Source organism: Brassica napus, chromosome C7 (assembly GCF_020379485.1).
Source record: "Brassica napus cultivar Da-Ae chromosome C7, Da-Ae, whole genome shotgun sequence".
Lineage (NCBI taxonomy): Eukaryota > Viridiplantae > Streptophyta > Magnoliopsida > Brassicales > Brassicaceae > Brassica > Brassica napus.
The window spans coordinates 25,270,265-25,275,402 of NC_063450.1; the positions used below are offsets into that span (position 1 = coordinate 25,270,265).

Here is a 5,138-nt window from a genome sequence, read left to right on the forward strand (position 1 = left end):
TATTAAAATTAAACCATATATTTTTTAAAAAAATTAAGTTTGTTTTTTTTATATTATATCATTTATTTGTTTCGATATATTTTTTTGTTTGAAATATCATTAATTTATGTTAACATATTAAATGTCTCTATTAATCTTTTCGTAACCATGTTTAAATCTTTCTTAAATTTTAAAATACTCTACATTTAATAAAATAAAAAAAATTCTATCATCTTATGTATATTATATATTTTCTTATATATCGTCTGATTGATTTTGAATTATTTACTGAAGTATAGGTAAATAACCTTTATTTCATATAAATATATAATTTTATAAATGTGTAATAATTTTGAATACTTAAATCTGTTAATTTTGATAACCAATAAAATGATTCAACAATTCTTTAAGTTTTGAAGCCATGATTTATTTTCAATATTAAACTTTTTGGTATTTATTATTTTGAAAATAATTATTTGTTATAAAAATGTGAAATATATAGTAGATTTCAATATGAACAATTATGTATTTAGTTACTACATAAAAGGATATTGAGAACCATTAACATATTCACAGATGGTCACTTATTTAACTAATCTTAAAATTATCTCTTAACGTTAAAAATTCTTAGGTGTTGAGTTTCAGGATAGAATCTTGTTAACATATTCTCTCTCTGTTAGAAAAAATCAGAGACGTGTATGAAGTCGGAAGCATAATATTGAAATATGGACACGTACCTCTTCATCAATCATCAGCATCTCAAGGCCGAGAAGGATGCCTCTTTTGGAATTATTGCGAGTTTTCCAGAAATAGATTAGCTTAAAAAGCAACTGGGAATCTCCAGGTCCTGATGAAACTTTACTGAAGAAAAGTGGAGAATGAACTCGGGTGGTGGTGACTGTCGTTTGATTTGCCATAAAGCTTGGAATGGATTTGAGGATCTGAGCAATAGATTTTTGGCTCGAGAAAACATCGTTATGATTGAGTAAGAGGAGAGATGTGGAGAGTTAGACGCCGATTTGTCTGGAGGAGTAATTAAGTAGCTTTAATTCGTCATTATAGCCGTCGCAGGCGTTATACGGAGGAGATAGGAAGACAATGAGTTCTGGAAGGTCTTCTGTAGACGTCGTAACAAAATTAGGTTGAAGTAAGAAGATGGCAAAACAAATGGGTCATTAAAACTAAATGGCGTATTACGCAGCACAGATTCGTGGCCCAACAACGTAACATCCATGATGACATGGACAAATGATTGGTTGGAAATTTTTTCGCTGACGTGGATTGCTTAACAGAGCTTCATATTTTCCTTTTAATAGTATAAGATATTTCTTGAAAATTCAATTCAGCCATTATCAGTTACTATATAATTTTAAAACAAAATTTATATATTAAAAATAAAACTAATTAAAAATTAAAAGCCCAAATAAAAATCCCCAATTCTTTTTTCGTTTGATCAAATCTGTTTTCTTCTTTATCTCTCTGTCACTTTCTTGACGAACGCCATAGTCAGAAGGGGGTGAATTTCTATCGATTCGGTGTAAGCCGTGTCGTGATTCTAGACGACATCTCATTGGTGTCTCAGTTGATGATGGAAAGTCCTGGGAAAAAGTTTTGTACAAGATACGTCATCATGTGCTTCATTGCCATATGTTCCTACATACCTTCCTCTTCCTCAGGTACAAGATTCATCCTTTATTGAGTTTAAGGTGTTAATCATCTCAAGGAAAATTGGAGTGAATATTGGCATCCGAGGAAAAATAATAAACCGGTTTCATTATATTTTTTACGAGAATTTTAGATGGCACTTCGGGGAACCACGTTACAATTTTGCGGAAGGATGATGATTATAGAAAACCTTGTGTCCTGTGTTCATAAGTTTTTAATATATTCTGATAAAACACATATATGTGTGTCTACTACATCACAATGATGATCAATTGCTGTCTTTTTGAATCTAGTTTATATGTATTTCATTCGTCTTCTACAGAGAGAAAGCAACGGTGAGGCCAAAGAAAGTAAGTAGACGATACAAGGAAGAGAATGAGGAGATAGCCGTAAGCATACGGTGGCTAGCGGAGGTGGTGTGGTGATGAGAACAGAGAGAGCCAGGAATGGAGACAATGAAAGAGATAGAGAGGATGCAAGCTGTCAAGTTTTATCTTCTGTATACGTAAATTTTTTTGTCTTCTGTGTACGTAAAACTTTTTTGTTTTACCAAATGTGTGGTTTAATAAATATGATCAATCTTAGTTGATAGATATTGTTTCTCAAAAAAAAAATTCGAGTTGATAGATATTGTACTTCTGGTCAAAACTGCGGAGGTCATTACTATCTCACAATGATTTATATTTGACAGTAATTTTGTATGTGGTAATTACATATTAATGGAAAGATGCAGTACATATAGTGTGGTTATAGTCTTATGTTTTTGAGTATTATCAACTTAGCACGAAGAAGTATCGCTTCTGTGACATGTGGCTAGCTGAGGAACGGCACTTCTGCACGCAGCTAAAAGGTAATGGTGGACACATTGTTTGGTTTAGCTTAAGACGAAAATGTTGGTCAATAGTATCAGGAGTTGGATGTTAAGTCTTTAGGCCATTACTGTTGTCTTGATACTGATTCTGATGGGTGTATCCCACGAAGAAGCAAAAAACTTACGTAGTCTACAAGAAGGTTTTAAAGGTAATGATTTGTTAAAATTTAAACTAAAAGGATGTTGTGAAGCTGTTTGTAAAACCCATAAGAAAGACTTTCATGAGCAAGACTAACTCTTTGGTAAGTGGAGATAACAAAGGCGCAGCAGTGCGTTTCATGGAGGATTAGTGTGAAATAGGGCTCAAAGCAAATTTAGGGTCGATTTTTTTTTGTTATTGATAAAGAAAATCGATTGAATCATAAATGGAAATAAAAAAGATTTGCATTTATTCTTAAAAGCTTTAGTAACCGTTATTTACATACTATATCCCTAGAGTACAAATTCTACTAGGTGCAGAAACAAGACAAGAGGTTCGAAATCCATTCTACTTATTTTAGAACATTGAGTTGTCTGTACGTAGATTACATATTCCTACAATTTTAGAGTGATCGATTATGAGTAGAATGTACATTCAAAAGAAATTTAGAGTAACTGGGCCTCGTGGTCTGGTGGTAAAGGAACCTCGGCTGAGGTGCCCGCCATCACGACTTCGAGCCCCGGCCACAGCGGATTTAACATCCCTTCTGTTGGGGCGCTGGACCCCCTACGGGGGATAGTTGGGAATGTGGCTGCCCAGATACCAGAGTTACCAAAAAAAAAAAAAAAAAATTTAGAAAGCTTTGAAAAAAGGCGAACTCAAAAAATCTTTCTAGTTACTTCGTTCTTTATTTCTATTTAACGGAATCCTCGCCTAAAATTCGTGGAATTCCTTGAGAGTTAGAATAGTTTCGTGAAATCTGTAGATTACTCATTATAATAAATGTAAATTTCTAATAAACATAGAATTCAGTTTTCAATATGTCATTTTCCTTAGAATATAAAATCTGATATTTGTAAAACAAAATTTGAACTTCTTATTTAACAAGTTTTAGAACCCCCAAAAAATACTATTACATTGATATGAGTATTTTTCTTTGCATTTTTCCTATTTTCCATAATTTTCTAGGTTTGTTTAACTATTTATTTTATTAAGTTTAATAAATAAAAAGGACAATTAAGAAAAAAAAATAGGATAAAGATGGTTTTATCCCATTAGGAAAATAATAGTGAATTTTCGGTCTATATTTTCAATTTTCCCATAATGTTTTGGCCAAGTCGTGAGTGTTTTTATCACAACTGACATACTACTACATGATCATTTAGTATCTTTTTATAGAATAACATCATTCACTTACCCCGTGAGAAAAATATAAAATAGTTTATTATTATTTCGTACATACATCTTTCCAAACTTTCGTTTTTAACATGTGTTTTTTGGTTTCAAATAAGTTATTTATATTATTTTTTTGCTGATCTCTAAATGAAAAGAAAATTTCAAATTATATATATGATTCGACTGCTTTTTTTATTTGGTATAGATTTACCATTTTATTCTTCCGTTATAAATATGATTATGCAGGAAAAAAAACTAACCTTCTCTCTCTTTTCAGCAAAATTTTCATCATTTTATTAAGTACTTATTGCAAACTGTGGAGATCTATCATGTAAACACTGAGTTTTAACTTAAAAATGACTTTTATATTACTAAGATTTTTTATCAATATAGCATAATCAACTAATCACTGTGGTTCTTGCCGCCAAACGCGTTTCAAACAAGGGTAGAAACAAAAAACTTTGAGATATATTAATCTTTTTTAACATTGATTAATTATGATATTACGAATTATAATAAATATTAGGTAGATTTAAGTCGACAATTTTACTTATCTTACAAGAATTCACGTCTGAATGTATCATCATGAGCCGTCATATGAGACTCATTTCTGGCAGTATTCATTGCGACAAGGTGAAAATCTCTTATAATCATTTTTTTAATAATCTACATAATTCATCCTTTTCGGAAATCAAAATCCGAAACTCTTATTACGAAAGTATTAATAAACATTTGGCCAAACCACTAGATTTAAAGAGGTTTACACCGGGATACATTAATCTTTTAGAATTCATTTTTCTTTGTTTTCTTTTCAAAACCACTTTTTACCCTACCGTTTTACCTAGGGCTGTTCAATATGGTAAAACCGAACCGTACCGAACCGAACCGAACTGAAATAGACAATATGGTTTGGTTTTGGTATATACCATATAAACCGAATGGATATAATTTTATAAAAACCGTAGGATTTGGATATGGTTTGGTATATAACCGATTAAACCGAATAAACCGAACAAAACCGACTAAAAGTATAAACATGTAAATATGTATCTATTTTATAACAATACATGAATATCTATTTGTTATATAAGTTAAATTTGTGTTAATAACTATTACCATAATGTTATAGTAATAAAGAATAATTTGTAAAACAATTGAACTATAATTAAATAACAATACATCGCAATTCAGATATCTTATTTTTAAGTTTTTTTTATCTTTTTGCTTTATTTTAGTATTCACTAAATTAATATGAAGATTATATATAAATTTGATAGAAAATAATTAATGGAAAATTTTCATAACTTT

The 5,138-nt window shown here is 30.5% G+C and overlaps 1 long non-coding RNA gene across 1 annotated transcript; it reads left to right on the forward strand.

Annotated features, from left to right (window-relative positions):
• Positions 1-991: 991 nt before the first annotated feature.
• On the forward strand, positions 992-2,237 carry LOC106435114. Its single transcript, XR_001286899.3, has 2 exons — positions 992-1,655; positions 1,967-2,237. It is a non-coding gene; the product is annotated as an uncharacterized LOC106435114 (long non-coding RNA).
• The last annotated feature ends 2,901 nt before the right edge of the window (positions 2,238-5,138 follow it).